Source organism: Molothrus ater, chromosome 9 (assembly GCF_012460135.2).
Source record: "Molothrus ater isolate BHLD 08-10-18 breed brown headed cowbird chromosome 9, BPBGC_Mater_1.1, whole genome shotgun sequence".
Classification (NCBI taxonomy): Eukaryota; Metazoa; Chordata; class Aves; order Passeriformes; family Icteridae; genus Molothrus; species Molothrus ater.
The window spans coordinates 16,049,597-16,070,721 of record NC_050486.2 but is presented as its reverse complement, the minus strand read 5'-3'; the positions used below and the strand labels follow the sequence as shown (position 1 = coordinate 16,070,721).

Here is a 21,125-nt window from a genome sequence, read left to right as displayed (position 1 = left end):
TCTGCATGATACTATCATCACAAAAAGGCTATATCTAACTGCTTATTAGCAGGAAAACACAAAGTGCCTGCAAACCAACACAGCTCTACAATTTCCCCGTTTTCTGCTGTCTGGGAAGAGTCTGCTGGTAACATTGAAATCCCAGGATGGCAGTCTTCACCTGTAGCACAAACACACTTGAAAGCACCATAGCAAGCACTATTTTGAACTGAGCAGCCCTCCTAGTATCTGCATGCCTTTTGGTATTTTGTTTCCCTCCAAGGTGAAGGTGCACCAAGGGTGAAAATTGGCATGATTAGAAAGGTGCATCCTGACCTCTGTGGAATGATCTGAACAAACTCTCATGTCTGGATACCTCAGAGCAGGGTGGACCTCAGTTCAGACCAGAGCTCCACAGAATAAGTCATATTTTCTTTTCAGGGCTACAATTAAAGTATCGCCCTTCTTCTGTGAGAGATTTTTGCACAGCATTGCATTGGATACTAAAAACCTCTCTAGATCCTTCTGATCCCCCTCGATATCTCATTAAATTGACAGACCAAAGCCTATTACCATACTTTTGTCAATTGCACAGTGGTTGTGTGATCTAGAGAAGAACTCATCTGACATCACCAACAAAACTAATATTCCCTACTGACCTTTATCCAATTTACAAATCCCACTCTCTCCAGAGATGAAAGGCCAGAGCATTACTCCATGGTCCCCTCCACAGCCAGTATCTCACGTGCCAATTAAAGGATGTAGAGAAACACTACAAATCTTCCCTTAGAGTTGAAAACTCTCATTGAGCAAGATGGTTTATTTCAACTTAACATAAATAAACATATTCATGTATGGAGCTTTTATGTCGTACAGCTCTCCTTAATTCCACATCTCATCATTGCAGACAGGACAGGAATAAAATATTTCATCATACTCTGTAGTAAAAGTCTTTTGAAAAACCCACCATTCTTCTGCACAGCAATTCCTATCCAAATTCCCATCTGCATTAAAATGATAGGATTTTGGATGTTGGGATCAGAAAACTACACTGACATGACTAACTGAGACCAAATTCAAAATTACATTGTACAAAACTAAGGGAAGAGAAACAAAATAGTATTGCATTTTTAAGGTATGATTTTAGAGAATAGGTATTATAGATAAAACAGAGATATGATTAAGAATTATTGTAGGCCTGCCTTTAAAATTGTCCCCAATCCTCTGCTTGAAAATAAGAGAGGTAATTTTTCCTTCCAGTATTTACGATCTGAATTACACATGTAAAACATCATGTTAAACATACATATTGAAGAAGAAAGCCCACAGTACAGTGTGTGTCATTAAATCACCTTAGTTATCAAAACTTAATGAGCTCTGAAATAGATACAATCCCAATATTGCAGGTCATAAAAAAGATTTCACTTGTGACCTACATCATTCACATAGAAGAATTAAGAAATTAGGACATCTTTCCACTTTCCATTCACTGTATAAGTGCCTATTCACAGAGTCTGACTCCTAAGGGCAAGGAAAAGCCCCAGATTCTGCAGGTTTTCCCTATATTGTGAGACATCATTACATAGATCTGCTCTGCTGACCACAGCCTGCACCAGAACACTTCCCACATACACCACTGAGATGGGCAACAAGTGGCAAACTTCATTATGGCTGTGGTAGGTAGCTAAACACCGTATAGCTCTCCTTGTAAAACATAGTATGAGATAGAAGAGCAAGTGGGAATAACAGTCCTCCAAAAAGCAACACATAGCTGCAATTTGAGTATTTTAGCCACATGTTCAGCCTTTACAGAAAAATGCAGTTTCTGAGAACCTGATCAGCTTGATAAAATTGCTTAATTGAAATGTAACAGTGAGTGAGACCAAGCCATGGGGTCATTGCAGACCCAGCAATACCAAGCAGGCACCAGTACAACTCCCTACCCAGGTCTAAGTGATGGTGAAACATGTCAGGCAGAATACTGTGGAAACCAAGACACCAAAGCTTTGTACCCAGCGATTATAAGAATTGAACTCAAAGAGTAAAAAGAGTCAAGAAATACAATTTTCTATTACAGAATTTTACCAATATATATATTAGAAAAAAATAAAAAAAAAAAAAGAAAGATTGTGGCACTTCTCAGTTTGCTGTAACTGTGCCAGATTGCTGAAGTCAAGAGAATCCACCATCTACTTCCACCAAGGTTTACTGTTAACTGGAGAAGCCAAAAAACCAGAGCATCTGAGGCTGTCATGGGAGCAAGCAAGGATGCAAACAAGGAAACCACTGTTCTGAGAGTCCTCAAATCACTGACAAAATCAGTTTCTGGTCACTGAAGGGATGGCCAGCATGAAAATTCCAATGTGGAACGTAGTAGTAGTGTAATTCATGTAGTCCTTGTATGTACAGTGACATAAAGGGAGTGCTTCACTTCTGACTAGGCTTTGATTCAATTAATTGTGGTGAGATTAAGGGAAGAGAGAAATGGAACAGAAACATGACATCTTCCTGGCAGGTTGTTTATATTCCAGCAGGAAGTACTTCACAGTACTTCACTGATGCTCAGCTACTGAAAGATCAACCCTCACAGCTCTCCATAGATATCCAGCATGGCATCTCTTCCAATGTAACTTCTTTTGGCTGGGTAATATAAATCTAAGCAGTACAGCACCGGCACTCTACCCCACTCTCACCCATTTCTAATGATAATCTGTTCCTGTCCTGTCTGCTATAAAATTAAAATCATCACTTTCTCCTTGAAGAAACATACATTACAAGCCTGCAAGACAAGGATATTATATCCAATGTATGTACAAGTCATCACCTGATCATATTACTACAGCATATTTTAGACCAGGTTGGTGAAAGCTCCCCTGGATAAAAACATGAGAGCAAAGTCACCTAAAAACTCAGGAAATACTTTGGAAGGACTTGATTCTTAGATTCTGCTAAGTAAAAATAATAATTAAAAAATAAATTCCATTCATAAGCAGAAACACTGTTAAGCTACACAGTTCCATCTTGAATATGCAAATATCAGACTTCAGTCCTAAATCAGTTTGAAAAGATATTGATTTTCTGCATGAAAACTATCATCTGATGAAATAACATTACAAAAAGTAGTTTCAGAAGGCAACTTCTTGAATATAAGTTCCATGTATTTCCACACCAAAACACAAGTGGTCCAGGAAAAAAAGTACAAGACTTTAATATCTTGATCACATTTTGCTTCATAGAGAAACAACTGGGAAATCGGGATATATAAAAGGATATTTTTAATTCAATCTTCAGAGAATGGTGTATGGAAAGGAACTAAATGTTTCATCACCCTATTAATTTAGTAATATGAAATTAATTTCATGTTAATGTGGATAAATAAGACTGCCTTTAAGGTCAACTTCATAAAGCTAATGTCCCATTCAGAAATTTATAAAAAAAACCAAACAACAGTGTGCAAGCTATCCAGTCTTCACTGTTGTACTCAAGGGCCTTGAGTAAGTTAGAACACATGAAGAAGAGAGGAAGAAGCTGTGTCTGGGATGAAAAAGTAGTACTGTAAGGCAGCAGAATTCAACTCTGTTCTCATGGTCTAAAAGAGGAATTTGTGTCAGGACACTGAGTGTTATAGATGTCAAGTTTCTTTTTCCTTTCCTATTCTCTTCCCTTTCCCCACTAAATCAAAAGACCTGATCAACATTTCCTTTTGCCTTCAGTTTCCATCCAGAAGACTGAGTCTTAAAAATGATAACAGCTTTAGCACAGTAAAATTACTGCATTTCAGAATCTCCCCATGCATATCACGCAGTCTCTGTGGAACTAAGAAGAGAAGCATATTCATGGTGAGCAAATGCAACAAACATGTTATCTCTTTTTCTTTCCTCTTCAGGGGATGAGAAAAGGAGAGTTGCAATTCAGCAAGTCACTCTCTGTACAGAACTTTTCAAAAGGGCTTCTTGTCCATTTAGAAAGCTAAAACTGCAGCTGTATAGGGGAAAGCACTTCGTAATAAAAGGAGTTGAAGGATTGGGCTAAAACTCTGAATCTCCTGACCATTAAGGAGTCAATTCCCACTGCCTTGCAGGAGGGGAAAGCAGTGAAATCTTAGCCGTGGTGCTACACCTGGTTAATGGGGTAGAGAGCTGAGATGGGCCCTTTGCAAAGTGGATGACAACAGGATGAATAACCCATGCTGGATGAATAACGATCAGATAATTCCTTGAAATATAATGTAAGTTACAACCTTGTTAGCCCACATTCCCGGAGTCGTCTTCTTCCTCCAGGATCTGGGACAAAGAAAAGGGAAATGCAAGAGAAAGTACAAGTGCATTTCCTAAGTTGTTACAACAGTTGTTTTGATTTCTAAGGTTGTTTCTCCAGCAGGAGAGAAAGCCTGACAGGCATTTATTGAAACAGAAGTTATTGTACTGGATTTATGGAAGAAATTCATTTTAGGAACATAGTTAGAAGAGAAAGAAAAACAAACCACATACAACTAGTCTACACAATCAAATGAGTTCTACTGTCTTACTGCCTTCACATGGCTTAAATCTGTTCTTTCATTCTTCCTTCCATCAAAAAGGCCAGGAGTGTTTCCAACAGAGCAATAAAATAAAATACAAGCAAAGTATCAAATTAAAAATATTACAACTTCTAGATTGCCATGATTCAGCATTTTTCTCTTCCCTGTGGTTTTTTTTGATTGTTTTCTTGTTTTTGGGGGGTGTTTTTCTATACTTCAAAATGACACTCTGACAAGGTCAGGTGATAACGATACAGGCTCAGAGAATGAGTTTAACACTGGGAAAGGAAATTTAATTAAACAAAGAAACAGACTATTTCCATAAATTTATTTCATTTGTCTTGCTCTACTTCATTCATTACCTCTCCTTTTTCCATCTTGACTTCAAGCACTTTTAAGGATGCATCTTTACATTCTGTGCCTTTCTGTTGTCCAAGGCAAGGGAAGGAATACGAGGATGAACTTGCCCTATGAGGTCACTCAGCAATTACTTTTTTGAAAACACTGCACTTTCTCTGATACTGTCAACATAAAACTGAAAGCTGAATGGGTTGAGTCAGAGAAGTTTTAGTCATCTTGGCAAATAATGACTTCTGTTGAAAAAGGGTTCACAGCTAATTCTAATGTACTGTGACACATGACAGTTCCTCATGCCCACCTGGCTGAAGAGCTGCACACCTACACTCTCAATCACACCAGTGGATTTGGGAGCAAAGTTACCTATTACACAACTTAATTTAGTTGTACACTCTATAGAGCAATAGAAAATGTCCAGCTTGTAACTAGTAAGCATACTCCAAGAAAATGTCATAATTTTAATTCTGGAATTTGCAGTTTCTTCTCTTGCTTGGGAGAACAGGCTGGTGTAACCAGTGTGAGCAGAGGAAAGGAGGCAGTGCTGTAGCTTCCAGCAGCTCTACTGGCCCCAAGAGCACTGTGACAGTAGTCCCAGTAGGTACAGGTGTGCATTGCAAGCCAGAGGCAGTTCCAACAAAGCTGCATATCCTGAACCCAGTGCTCTGCACCATTTGCCCAACAGTGACCCAGAGAAGCCCTCACTTATTTACTGCAGTCAGTCATTTACAACAAGAATCAGGTCTCACAGCACTTTTATAAACTCAGACTTAGCAAGTTCACTGAAACTAACAAATCAAACTAAGAAAGCTTCAGTCTGTGGTATGAAGTATTTTGAAGAAAGCGTTAAAAGAAATAGACTTTCTTTCCTCCTTTTTTTCCTTTCTTTCCCACCAGACAACACAGTTTTTCTAAGAATCCATGTCATCATTCAGCTGTTTCTTCTGACAAAACCAGAATCCAGAACAGAATCTTCATGAAAGAGAAACTAATAAATTAGAGCTCTTTGTGAGGAATTTGCCATTAGTTCTGTTTCTCCCTGCCTATTAAGATTCTTTATTTGCTTCACCCTGAGATTTCTGCTGACAAGTCTATTCATTTACTACTAGCCTAGATAAAATGCTAATAAACAAAATGTCAAAAAATGTATTCATATGACTTTCCCCTTTACACTGGTCTTGTTTTTAAAGGGACCATAGAATTAAGCATTAACATCTGGTGAAATTAGGATGCTTGTTCCCCCTAAAGACTAAATCCTATTTCAGGCTTAAACACAACTTGTGAAAGAGCTAGATGAAGTATCCTTATTTGTCTGTTCTGTCAGGCATGCACAGATAACTCTGCCAGCCCACTAACTTCAGCCACTGTCCCATCTCCCATCAAAACCAAACAAGAATACCCATATGGATATATATTATACAATGTTACACTTTCCACAGGCTTTCTGTGGTCTCACAGGTGTTTTATAGGGGGATTATAGCATTTCATTAAGCTCCACAGACATGTTGTCATTAGTTCTACAGAATTGAACAGAAAAACTCTTCAGAACCTTATTTTGCTCCCCTATCATTTTATATTTTGTTAATACCTCACTCCCTCCCATTAGACTGGTGTGGAGCAATTATGTCCAAGTGTGTGCTCTTTGGTTGGGATACTCCCAAGGGAGTCCTCCCTTTAGCAGATTCCTGCCAGTGAAGTTCAAGTGCAGGAATGGGCGGTGTCACAAAGTAACCACTCCTAAACAAAGACACATCAGAAAGTGCCACGATGAATTAAAGAGTCGGGAGTGAAAGCTGCAAGCAGCTGGCCACTGAGAATGGAAACAAGCTATTATTAGCTGGGCATAAAACACCCAGGTAGAGTGCCAAACTGAAAGCTCTCCAGAGAAGACTCTTGTGTGTTTTTGCATTAATCTTGACCATTCAGAACTTCTGGAGACTGTCCTTTTCTTTGTGTAAGACTACTCGTTCAGCCTCTTTAAATAAACATGCAGTTGAGATGCAAGATGGGAAGCAGTGGTTAGTCACAGGTAAGATATTCCTTCTCTCCTCATCTCCAGCTCCTTTTAACCTGGAACATATGATCCCCCAGCAACAGCCAGATGTTCTGTGGGCCTGGCATAACCCATCTCTCCAGCCAAAACTATGACTTGTCCTAATCCAATTTGCTAAACATTTTCCAAATTAGATGGATGGGAAACACAGCTTCACTTGCTGGGAATAGAGTTCTGCAGTGAGAATGACTGATATCTTAGTTTTAGAGTGTGCCTTGTGAACCATTCAGGTGAGAGGAAGAAAAAGCAGCCCTGAACATTTCCATCTTGCTTGGACTCTAAATGAGACACCTACAACAGCAAACAAAAAGGTACCCTCAGGACACTTTCATGCATTTATTATAAAACAAAGATTAAAACAATTATATGGAAATTAAGGGTAATATGGAATAATATGGACAATTTGTCTTCCTCTCAGTCAAACAGTAGCACGGCCTAGTTCAACAAATAACTTCACAGCTTGAGACACACTGCATGCAAAATGATAAAATGGCTCAGGCTGTGAGGACAGCCTGAATGACTCGGCTCTGGTAGGTGTGTCTCAGAGGGATCTATGGAAGAGGTCAGACTTCACTATTAACCTTTGGCAGAAAAAAGACAATAAGCTTTTTTCACAAGTTTTCACAACTACACAGATGAAAATACAGACATTGCCCTTATTCACCAGCTCAGAAACCTAAAGAACCAGCATGGTGAAATTAACAGAGCTTTTCTTCCCCACCACTTTCCACTCTTCTTTTCCTCATTTCTACCCAAAAAGGGCAGCTCCTAAATGATTCTGCTCTTTACAGAGCTTCAAAATCTGTTGTGATTTCACTCTAGTTACCACTGCCACACCTACACAAGTCATTTTATTCCTAAAGGAAAGTATGTTAAATTAAAGAAACTCCTCTTTCTAAGAGAGAAATCCTTTTACAGCAGTAGGCCTAGAAACTTTCTGGTTCTGAAATACAGCCTCTCTATTCCGTTGGCATCAAGAGACAGCCTATTATTATCATAATCCAGAACACTTCTCACTACATAAATTTAAACTTGGAAGCAACTTCAAAAATACAAGCCCTGGTTTCAGCTCAGATAGGGTTAAGTTTCTTCTTAGTTGCTGGTACAGGGTAGTGATTTGAATTTATTAAGAAAATAATGTTGATAATACAATCATGTTTTAGTTATTGCTTAATTGTGTTTACCCTAAATCAAGTGTTTTACACTTTCCCATGCTCTGCCAGCAAGCAAGTGCACAAAAAACTTGATGAAAACACAGCCTGGATAGGTGACCTGAACTGGCAAGAGGGATATTCCACACCACAGAATGTCATGCCCAGTACATAAACTGGGAGTAGCTGGCCAGAAGTTGCTGAACACTGCTGGGGAACAGGCTGGACATCAGTTAGCAAGTAGTGAGCAGTTTTATTGCACGTCCATTTGTCTATCCATCCATCCATCTCTCCTTTCAGTACAGTTATTACTATCTTTCTTTCAGTTAATAAACTATTCTTATCTCAACCCCAAGGATTACATGGTTTTGGCCTCAATGCTCCTCCCCACCAAGGTGGGAGGAATGGGCAGTGAGTGAGTGGCTGCATGGTACTTAGTTGCCAGCTGGCATTAAACCATGACAATACACGATTCTTGGTGGGACAGGCTCTCTCCAAGTAGATGAGGCTACAGGGAAGAAGAAAGCAATAATATGGAAGTGACAAATTTAGGGCAGCCTTGATGTTCCAAATAGACAACAACAGGGGTTGAGGGAGAGAGGGGAATGATCACTAGCTAGAAAAAAATCACCAAAACTCATATTACCCTCAAATTTTATAACTATTCACCTAACCTGTTACTACCACTAGCTTTTCTTTTGGGAATGGTTTACCACGGCTGGAGATAAAAACACTGATTTAATTTTCATACGTTTAGGAATATAACTAGAAGTAGCTTTCTGCTCTTAGACACAAGAGCTTAGAGAATCTGTGAATTATTGAGTTACAACACCCTTTGAGGTACATTAAAGCACAAGGTTTTCATTACTGCCAAATACCATTTATCTCAAAGAAACTTATTGCTTAATTACACTTTTTAAGTGTTGAAACAATAATGATTTTTATGATTATAAATAAAATTTTAAAGTTTACCCAAACAATAGAAGCTATTTGCCTTCAGAAAAGCTGCCTAACATTATCTTTTTTTTTAAATAATACTGTCACAAACAGTTTCTTGGTGTTAATGGATACACTTGGAGTATGGTGATATTACCCAAATAAGACAGTAGCACAGTTTGTCCCTTAGTGAGTTTAAATGCAACCTACCTTATTAAAGAATCACAAAGTCCTTTTCCATCCATTTTTACAAATGTTTTAAATACAAGAATTCATCAGGATTTAGGGGATTAAGAAATCACTGTCCACAAAAAAAAGAAAAACTGCAGAAATTTTCATTAGTTCTTTTATGAGTTGGCAGCAAATACTCTAGCTGTGAACTTTTATGAAGCTATAAATATAAAGGACCTTCTGATACTGGTATGATGATAATTCTAAATTTCCTTTTTGCAGCTGCAGTTGATCCCTTGTATTTGGTAAAAAAAAAATCTCTCTTTTTGCAATTTAACAGAGAAAGTTGGCTCAACTACTGTATTGCCTTTGAGCACTCTGAGTGGAAGTTCATGAATTAAACCCACATGGCAACACAAGCCCCATCACCACCTTTCCCTTAAGGTGGCTATAAAATGTCAGTAGAAAGCCAAGCTGCTTATTTTACTTAGAATTTGATTTTGTAAGTAAATGAGTTTCAAGTGGGGCATATCTTTGTAACCAGCTCTGTTACATCACTAAACTTTTATTAAACTATGCAATAAATACTAAATCAATCATTAAATGTTTAAATTCAATACTAAGGGTGAAAAATAGGAAAATGTAAGTAGGCAAACTATTACATAAAAGACTAGGATGCTTGATCATGGGGAGAGAAAAAACATTCTTTGCTACTGACAGCTTTTTACAAAACTTGATTTCCCAGGGAATTTATTTTTTAGGAATAAAATTTAAGGGATTTTGTCTACGTATTCGAGAATCTCTGTGGTGAAAAGTATTCCTGAGTTACTCTGATAGATTTGTGCTACTCTAGATTTGGTGGTATACTGCCAATATGTTTCACTTAATTGCCCAATAAACAAGGAAGACTCATTTTCCTCACAGTATCTTGGGAGAAGGACATAATCTGAGACAGAAAGGAACTCATTCTCTTGGCTTCTGAGTTTCTAAATAAATACCAGAGAAGCAAAGAAGCAGTCCAGAATAAAAGCCATCCAACAAGAGAAACAGGAATGCTGGCCTACAATTACTGCCGTAGTAGCACAATACTTATTTTTCCTTGCATGGTTTCCTAGGATTCTCAGGAGTTTGACCAGAAAAGAACTAAAGTAACCAGGCTGCTCAGATATACACCAAAACTCACTGTGAGAAGTTGCATTTGTTTGTCTCTCTCCCAAGGCAAACCACATATCAGCTTAACTAGTGGAAAGTTATCAATCATGCAAAAGAAGAAAGCCACAATTAGACACCCACTCTTAGTATCTGTAAATCTATGAACTGAGATGTCATATCATTATTCACTGACTCTGCTTGGGATTATGAATTGAGCTCAGCAAGCAAACTCTGCAGAGCACATACCTTTACTGGACCAGACTAATGATGGCCTACGCTCTAAATCTGAAGAACTTGGCTAGAGTCTTGCACTCAACATAAAACATATTTCAGACCTGAAATAGTTGCTGTCAGCACCTGTTATTCATGTCCACTGATGGGAAATAGAGGGAATTCTATATGTCCTTTGCCTCCATATGTGGTGCATTTTCCTATGATGCAACAGAGTAATGCGGTGTGTTTGCTGATATATCTAAAAAGGAAACAATTTTCAGTCCTGTTTTTTTCCAGTATAATTCTATAATAATCTGGAAAGTTCAGCCTTGCAATTGATACATAAATCTGTTTTGAAAGAAGCTGTAAGTAGCTGCAGTGATGAGAACAGAGAGTCTCTGTCTCTCCTTCTTTGGTTCTATTTTACAAAGCAGGCCACAAAAATGAAACATTGGAGATTCTTGTTTGCTATAATTTTAATAATTGAGAAATGGATCTCAGCTCATGTACACAATTTTTCACAGAATCAAAGAATCATTTAAGTTGGAAAAGGCCTCTGAGACTTTTCAAGTCCAAACACTGAGTGGTCACCACCTTGCCAACTAGTCCTTGGCGCTAAGCACCATGTCCAGTCATTTCTTGAACACCTCCAGGGATGGTGACGCTACCACCTCTCTGGGCAGTCTGTTCCAATGTTTAACAACCCTTTCCATGAAGAAATTCTTCCTGATGTCCAAACTGAACCTTCCCTAGCACAACTTGAGGCCATGTCCTCTTGTCCCATCACTTGCTACCTGGGAGAAAAATCTGACCCTCACCTGGCCACGCTCACCTTTCAGGCAGTTGTAGAGACTAATAGGTTCCCCCTGAACCTCCTTTTCTCCTGGACAAGCTCCCCCAGCTGCTCCTCACAGAACCTGTGCTCCAGACCCTTCCACAGCTCCACTGACCTTCTCTGGGCTCACTCCAGCCCCTCAAATACCTTCCCGGCAGTCAGGGGATCAGAACTGGACACAGCACTCAAGGCAGAACCTTACCAGTGCTGAGCAGAGGGGGACAAAGACTGCCCCCAGTCCTGCTGGCTGCACTTTTCTTGATAGAAGCCAGAATGCCATTGGCTTTCTTCAATTTCAAGTTTCCTTTGGAATAAACACAGTTCTAAGGTGCCTAAAAGCACATCATGACTGAACAATGGTTTATTAGGTGCTCCCAACAGGTGACTGTAATTAAAAATAAGGTCACATCTAAGGAAAGTAATCCAGGTGAACAAGGGCCTCCATTTGTCTCCTTTACATGGAGCTAGCCATGTAAAGTTCAAGAAGTGCACAGATATAACTTAGAAACCTAATTAGGCCATTAGAAGTAAACTCTATTAAAAACCACCCGTAAGCTTTAACGATAAACTGCAGCCATTTCAAATTTAATACTGCACTAGCAAGTAATACTGCCATTGAATAATTCAACATTCTTTAACATAAGGCAAGATGAGAGGAATGAGAAAGCACAATAGCTATTTTCATTACGATGTGCCTTTTTGGGAGGTATAGTATAAACCTCATAGCACTGGCACTAATTATTTTGGCATCTTATTGGCAGTCACAATTAGACAAAATGCAAGAATTTCTAAGAGCAAAATAAGTTCTTGGCTAGATTTCTTCAGCCCGATATACTTCAGACTTTTATTTATGGCTAAATAGAAGCTGGATGTCAAATCTGGGTCCCTTAGAACAAAATCTTAATAATTAACTGGCAAAACTGAACATGATCGTTTCTGACACACCTACACTGGTAATTATTGCTTTGAGGCCATTTACTAATGAAATTAATGTATTCATTGCCCTAACAAATTAGCATAACTCATACATAATGCCCCACATTTCAAGACCTTCCTAGAAAAACAACACTTAATACCACAGAATGAAATGGCAAGGGCATTACATGGAGACAGAATTCACTGAATTACTACATGTTAAAGCCACAATGGCTGTTAGTTATAAAGTAAAATGTAAACACAATGTGGGTATTGAAACCATTAATAGTGTAGTCAAGAGTATACAATCGATTATTATCTTTGCACTTCAAATAAGCGCACATTACAATAGCAGTAACCATGGAATGTAATTAACTGGCTACTTTTAGAGATATGAAGTATGAAAAGCAGGCAGTGCTGAAGCAATTTCTTCTTCCTTCTCAAATTCATAATAAATACAGTGTGGCTACTGCGCTTTTTCACTCATATTTCCATTCAGATTAATTCAGTGCCTGGAAGTGGCTACAGCAGCCTTAGGGTCAAGCAACAGCAAAAGGCAGAATTAAATGCATTACCTTTAGAAATTACTAAAACATTAGTACCAATCCACTGCCATTTCTAATTGGTAAGATTCTCTCAGTTATTCCCTGAGTCTTCTATCTCACCATGCAGAACAGAGGTCAGGGAAGCAAACCACCATGTGGCTAGATGCAGTCCCAGCTTGATTGAGGGCAGGGTGGAAAGCACATCTGCTCTGCTGGCTCACCTGGCAGGCTGGGGGCTGCACTGAGGCCCCCAGGCCACAGACCTAACATGCACTGCCACTGCCACAGACTACTCACATCCTGTGACCTGCAGAGTGCTGGTATGAGGCAGATTTCATAGGAGGAACCATCCCTTTTGAGCAGGAATAATCTCTGTATATACTTCAAGTAATAAACTCACTTTGAAGGAGAAGAGGGGGATAAAATCACAATGGGTTTGCAGAAAGTCATCTATACTCTGCATTGCTCAGAATTCAACTCCTGGCTCAACCAGCAGATGGAAGGCATGAGAGCTAAGGAAAAATTGAACAGGTCTTTCTTTCACACAACTCAGGAGCCAGCCCTAATGACAGAGCAAGGTTACTTTGTCTGTGTTCTCTACAACTGTCTCAAGTTGTAGAGAAGGTTATTTCCTTCAGAGAAGCACTGAATAGGAGCATATTCTTGGGCTACCCTTTTCTTCCTCCTACACAGGCATAAATGCAAAGAAAGAGTCTCTTAGATCCTCAATTGCATCAGTACCTATTGCTACAAGGGAAAGAAAAAAAAAGTCCAAGGGGAATATGGAAATATTATGGAATAATCACCTCAAGCAAGAAGTTTCCCTGGAATCCCATTCATATGTGTTTGGCTCCTGCCCACAAGCATTAAGTTTTACATCTTTATTAGTGTTTTTATTCTAATCAATGCAATTTAGATTTTCTCATTATCCATATGAATGCCTGATCTTTTTCAACCCTCTTAAATTCTCCACTCCCATGATATCTTGTGCCAATGAGTTCTATATGCTAATTAAAACTTGCATAAAATTTCTTTTGACCAGTTCTCTATCTCTTGCTTATCAAGTCATTCTCTTTCCCAAAAATTCCTCTCCATTTGAGACTTCCTTATTTTGCAACTTTCCCCACTTGGAATTAAAAATCCAAGTCTCTCCTACAGTAGTCTTTCTTTGACTACATCTACATTTCTTCTATTTTATATTTTTTCATTATTTCTTTTTAAAATAGAAAATAAACAGAACAAAAGATAGCGTAAGAGATTATTCTAGCCCATTGAATTTGCTTTAGACACTGCAAACATCCCAAAAGCATATTTTAGAATGTTTAAAGAGTCCAGGAGTAGATGCCCAGTGTTGAATCACAAAGGTTATTGTGCTCTCTCTCACAGAGACATGAAACCTAATTATACTCTGGCTATCACTAAGTATAGATAGATACCTTGAGGCAATTAATGTATGACTGAGAGCTCTCCATTTGTGCCTGTCTGAAGACCTGATCTTCAGCCCAATCTTGTGAATTGTCAAGAAATCGCTTCTTTGAACTTTTGCCTATTGACACATAAAGCCATTTATAATGGGTAAACGCAACCTCATTAATACTTCTCACAACTGCACAGGCAGGGAACTGTCGGGTTCGGCTGTCTGTCTCTGCCCCGACACAGGTAGTGTGGTTCTTGGGTGGCACGCGTTTTAAAGGATGAGTCTGGACTCTTCAGCTTTTCGGTCTTCAGGTTGTTTATTATTTCTTATCTACAAAATTTTCTGTCTGCCCAACAGAGGTCTGATCTGCAAGCAGTCACAGGCACTCTCTGACCACCCACGGGGCGGTCATGTCTTTTTATACTAATATCTACGTACACAATATTTACCTTTATTTCCCAATGCTTTTCACCCATGTTGGCAAGTGCACCTTCACCATAAACCAATCCCCAAATGCCAACATCACCACAGGAGATGGAGGACAAGAAGAAGGAAGAAGAAGGACAAGACACGCCCTGATCCCTCCATCTTGTCTCCATAACCCCCCTGTACCCAAAAAACCTTAAAATCTATATTTCACTTTCTAAACGTGTCTATTTTACACCTTTTATTCTAAAGTGATTCTCTTGTCCTCAAACTCTTGTTATTTCTGTGGATGGATCAAAATCAAGCCACCAGACACTCTTGGCAACATTCCAGGATTTTCGAGACCCCCAAGGGTTCTCCTGGCATCTCTGGACATCAGGAATGATGTGCTGAGATCCCACAGGAACAATTTTCATTTACACTACCCCTTTTTTTACACCTTTACACTCAAACAGTCAGTCTCTATGTATTTCTGACCATTCTATAAAGCCATAGTAACAGAGAGCAACATGAACAAAAATCAGGTCTTCATAATTTCATTAAGCAGGCAGCAAGTGGTATAGGGCTACCTTCTATTTTTTGTGAATTTTCATCTAACTTAAAAAAAAAAAAACTCCACCCCAAAAAACTTACACAAACTTTAGATATTCCAAAACTATTTTATAACACTGCACAAGAACAGCAGTTCCCAGTCAAGTTATTGTATACCTTTTCACTGAGAAATAGTATGTGGTTGGACCACAGAAATCTAGACCCCATCCTCATGGCTGGTCTCTTCTATGGCATTTATAGCCCTAGACTGAAATACTCCCACATCTGATTTCTTTGTCCAGGTAACAATTATGTACTACAATATTGCATTAGTATCAACTGTTTGAGTCACATTTATGTGGTGAAGGTCAGTCCTCTTTCATCCCCAGGCACTCAGTTCACCTGCTTTTTGCTTTAGGTCTCTCAATGTTGTACAGGTTTTATTTTTGGCAGCATGCCTACTTTTAGTTAATTCCTTTGTCTGACATGTTGTTACTTCTCTCAAATGTGCCTCTGCAACCTTTCTTCCTCCAGGTCAGCCGTAATTTCTGTCCTATCATTTACTACTGGATACAGAGTTACCTTTGTATTGCTGATATTCCCAGCAGATGTCTTTGTCTGACCCAAGTGCTCCTCACCACCTGTCGCCTTGCTTCCAGGTTTGGCTATAAATAATCCTCCTCTTGCTGGTTTGACTATAAATAATCCCCTCCCCACCCCATTGGGTTTTGGAGTCAGCTGGTTCCAATTTAGACAAGGTAGAGCTTCCCTTTCCTTTACAGAGTTTGCATTCCCTCTCTTCATTGTGTTACCCACACAGAAATGCTATCACTGCACAAACTCACAAGTATAGAAATGTATTGGTAGGTCCCTAAATCAAGTATTTTGCCTGTTCATCTACATTTTCATTTTAGCACTTCTCACATGTCAAAGTTACAGTACCAATATGTACAAGAGACACTAGGCTGTGCTTATGGTCAAGCGGACCTCTGCTTGCCTTGCTTTCCACAGGAGGCCCAACATGTCTACCTTGTGGACAAGTCCTACAGGGCACCCTCAGCTACCTACTTTGTACCTATGAATGTGCTTGTGGACCTGGGCAGGTCACAGGGCTGTGGTTCTCACCAGCCTCCATCTGCTCTGGACCACAAAGCCTCTGTATGTGCCACAGTCTGGACATGAAGGCAGACAGGTGCCCTTCTTAGAAATGACTCCAATATAGCTTTCCAGAGACTCCCTGAAGCAGGTTTTGTTGAGTATGTCTAAACTATGTGGACAGGTATCCATGATTTTGCAGTTCTTGTGACTGCAGGTTTCTCTCGGCACAGGTGTTTTGCAGTTTTACTCAATGAGCTGCAGTTAGGTCCTGACAAACACCTGTCTGAGGTATCCAGAAACTGTTCCCCTGAAGCTCATTTATCTGGTGCTCAAGGAAAATGCTTTCTCTTCAGCACTTCTCATATAAGACCTGACATTCTAATACACATTTTGCACATTTCAGAAGCAAAGAAATGCATTAAACTCATCTCAGTAGTTTGCTTGTGTACTGTCCTGAGGAACGGCACCTTGGTGTACCTTCACTTGTTTGCCTTTTTTAAAAAAATAAGATGGAGGAATGCTTTAGTCAGACTAGGGTGACCAGTGTAAAGTTAAGAGGAAGGCAGTCCACATACCAGCAGCCAGGATTTAAGAGGCTGCCTACTGGCAATTGCTATAGGAAGAAGGGAGAGAGGAAAACCAAACAAGAAACATCCCATCCCACCCAGCCCTGCAAAAAAACCCCAAAACTATAAAACAAAAAACCAATCAACCAAAAAAAGAAGACAAAAACCAGAACAAACAAAAACAAAAAAAAAATCCCTATAACAATGAGAAAAAAAAAAACAAAACAAAAACCCAATCAAACAAAAAACCCCAACCAAAACAAAACACAACACACACACCCCTCCCCCCCCCCCCAAAAGCACCTAGGAGAAGAAGTTAAATCCAATTGAAAGAGGCACATGATTTTTCTTAATGGACTGTCTTCCATAGTTTTGGCACACCACTTCTCTAGGGAGTCTATTTCACATTCCTCTTCTCAGTAGGTAGCTGTACCAAGTAATAAATGCTGCTTCTCAAGGTTTTGGCTCAAGAATGTCCTACAGAGGATGAGGCAGAAAACAGGCAGCACCACAATCTGACTTGAGAAAATATTCTATGTTTATGGCATCCTTGGGAAAAGCAATGACTGCAGCAGTAGTTGTAGGCCACCTGCAGCAAGATAAGCACTAAGCGAGAATTAGAGAGGAAAGAAATGCTGACTGATTTTCTCAAAGGCATTAAAGACTTGACTGGAGCCAGAAAAAGTGATGGATTTGCTGGGGTGTCTTTCACACATCTTCTGTAAAGATTTAGAGTAAGAGCAGAGATTATGGAGTGTGGAAAAGAGCTGGTGAGAGAAAGCATAGTAAAATCTGGAGAAGATACAGATATCTGTATGCCTTTATTGGCATTATGCCATTTTACATGTAGGGAAGACCTGTATTTGTGCCATGTATTATCCAGCCTAGACAGAGCATTGCATGATGGGGTTAATGTGGAGGGTGCCAAATGGGGCAGTGATGTCCCTACGTGCAACTGGAGGCACTGGTGGAGCATTGCTGGAGTAACTGTGTGTGACCTTAAAGGCTGTACATACAAGTCTTGCCTGCAAAACCCGTGAGAACTTTTGCTGCTATGATTATAGACTTTACTAAGTTAGACTCTCACAGAGTTATATAACCCTATGTGGTAGTTAATGAAGTGCTGGATGTAAGAAAAATAACTGCAATGTTATTTTGCCCCAGTATGCTTTGCCTTATAAGGATTAAACCTAGAGCTGATTCACTTGTGTTCTGTGATCTCTATCATGCTGCAATAATAATACTTCCACTTTATAGCACTTCTCACTTATAAAAAGTGCTTGATAAACATTATCTAATTATTAATCTTCACAACAGTCCTGTGATACAGATACACAGGTCAATTTAATGTCCTCTTTTAATAAACTACTAGTACTTTAGTAAATTAAAGTATAGAGCACATTAAATTCACTTAAGAGAAACAAAAGTTAGTGAAAAAATCTCCCTTACAACATTCTAGGTAACAGCAATCTGTCAGTGATCACCACCTCAGACATCCACAGAGAAAATATTTCAATTATCTACTTGAGACTCACTGTTTTTCTGGTGATAACTTGAATAACATGAAAGCAGAGAAACTCTACCAAAACAACTGAAGTTCTACACAAGCAAAACACAGTACTCCTCACCCTACAATGTTGAGGATCTAGGTATAACACCAAGGGGTAAGAGATGGGGAATCAGTACAGTTAAAGAGGGAGGAAATCAGTACAGTTAAAAAGCAATCATCCCTGTTTATACTGCATCTGCCTACAGAAACCTATGCAGAGCTACTCTAGATCAGTATACTCCTTATCTCATTAGTACCCTGTAGCTCTCTCTGGTGATACATCTCAAACTTTAGTGTTTATGATCAAAGACAGGACAAGAGTTTGGCATTTGTTTAAACATATCATGCAACCAGTCTCACACTAGCTACTGTTAAGAAAATTAACTCTACCCCAGCTAAAATCAGTACATTTACATAACTGCAAAGTGAGTTTTCCACAACATCACTGTTTTACACAATGTGTGGCACGGACTTGTCTATGGGATAAATTAATGCAGGGCAGAAGGCTGCTGTCCAAGGATGAGATGGGCTGCCCCATGCATTGCTGACATTCAGAGCTATGTAATGAGTGAGGAAAGTAGAGGAAACAAAAGAAAAAAAAAAGACAATTTCCTACTTCAGGTAATTATAAAGTTTCCTCAAGTAGTTTGGAGTCTACATCTAGTTTTTTCATATGACAGTCTATGAGATACAGGACAAGTTTCCTAAAGCCAAGCTTTTTACTCAAGGTCATCTATCAACTTATGTTCCTCAGGTGCTCCATGCCTGACTTGAACCCTGGGGTCTGCCTTGAAGTGCTGATCACTCATAAATGCAGCTGAAATTAAAGGAACTGTGCTTTCAGCTTACTACCCAATGTTAAATATTGTGAAAAAGATAGGAGCAGGATATCTCAAACTGGATTCCCAAATTAGTAGGTGCTTTCAACTTTGATTTACTCTGCCTCAGTTGCCATCTGTCAAATGAGGACAATAATCTCTCCTCATTTCATGGAGGTGTTGTGAAAATAACTTCATTAATGGTTTTTGAAGCACTGCAGTGTTAAGTGCTATGCAGAAACCTAGGAGGAAATTAATAGTTCTGTCTCTGGAGCAAGTTCTGAAAAGCATGCAATAAAAAGGGCCTGACGGCAGACACTTAACTGAAGAAAAAAATAAAATATTGGATTTTATATACTTGAACAAAATATTTGAACTGCTCAATGAGTGAGTGCTGTACTTGCATTATCCAGCAGATTTCATCCTGATTTTAAACTCTCAACTCATAATCTCAGCCTTTATTTGTAAATTACCATGTTTCTAAAAATTAGCATCTATCCAGCTCTCCACAAATACCATAGTGCAGAATTCTACTGATAAGCCTGACTCAATAGCATCACTAGGAATATTTAGAGTCGCTCTACAGATCTTAATCATTTCAGCTCACGAAATAAGGCAACAATAGCCTCTTTCTCAACAGACACTAGTACTTCAAAGAAAGATCACATTTTGACAAGCGATTTTGATGGTACACTGAAATAGCAAAAGAAAGGTGCAATTCAAGGGAGAAAAAGTGCTCAAAATTTTACACAGAACAATATATATTCGCTTCCTGTCCAGAAATAATCAAACCATTTTGATCATAGTCTTTCTAAATGTTTTGCCCCAAGAGGAGGCCCAATGTGGATGTTATCAACCCAAATATTCAAAGTTTGTGAAGAAATGAATTTTAAAAATCCTGTTTACAGTAATTATAAGTGAGGATTTTCAGTTAATCTTAATGACAGTCAATATTCTCTGCCCTATCTAGAATACACATGCTCACACTGTTCTACACAGTGTTTTGCTTGCTGTGCAAGCATCTCTCCTAGCACATCTTCAGTACTGAGAGGGTTTTGCTATTTATGATTTTTATTATACACTCTTTATCTGTTTCTAGGGAAGAATATTATTCCTTAGCTTCCCTTAAATAATATACAGATGACTAATCACTGTGGCACCCAGGAAAGATATGTCAGGTAAAGTAAACATTCTGAAAAGAACAAACCCTTGAGCTATCCCTGCCAAATACTCTTACCTGGAACTGTCACAATGATTGTGGTGCAACCAAAGAAGGAGCCTTTGATGACTGAGGAGTTATCTGAATGAAACAGCTTGGTGAGTAGAAAAAAAGCCTATAGCCAGTTAGTCTAAAGCAGTGCCATTTAATAGAAATGATAGAACCACAGGGCTGCTGGTCTTTTCCATAACAGCAAGGCCATCAAATGCATTTCTAAAAATGTGACTGAAAAAACTATTGTCTGCTTTACTTCCACTTGTTCAATTTGCTTAAAAAGTACAAAAGCATTGGCTGGTTTTGGGCTGAACAACATTAGGCTAGTACGGTTTATAAGGGGCTGGAGCTAAAACTAGAACTGCAGCTCCCCCAACACCAACACAGAAAAAAGGACATCCAGTGCCCTACATCCCTTCTACAACCAGACTTTATAAAACAAGTGCGTGGAACAGTGTTTATGTTAAAGATTCCCAGGGGTAAAAAAAAAAACATTCCAAACATTATTATGTTACTTGCAATATAAAAGAGGATGCAACCTTTTTTAGGTGTGCTGAAACAATCTGGTTTAGGTGTGCTATGGCAGAAACCACCTGTTCTTTGAAGTTGTTAAGAACAGTTCTTATGTGTATATGAAGCCAAACTTCTTACATCTCCTTCCTACCCTAGTGCTGGCTACTCAAT

At 39.0% G+C, this 21,125-nt stretch overlaps 1 long non-coding RNA gene across 1 annotated transcript in view; it reads right to left on the bottom strand.

The window, feature by feature from the left end:
• LOC118689582 (uncharacterized) overlaps window positions 1–21,125 on the bottom strand; it is a 489,442-nt gene that overhangs the window by 147,352 nt on the left and 320,965 nt on the right. The gene's annotated exons all lie outside the window — the stretch shown is intronic.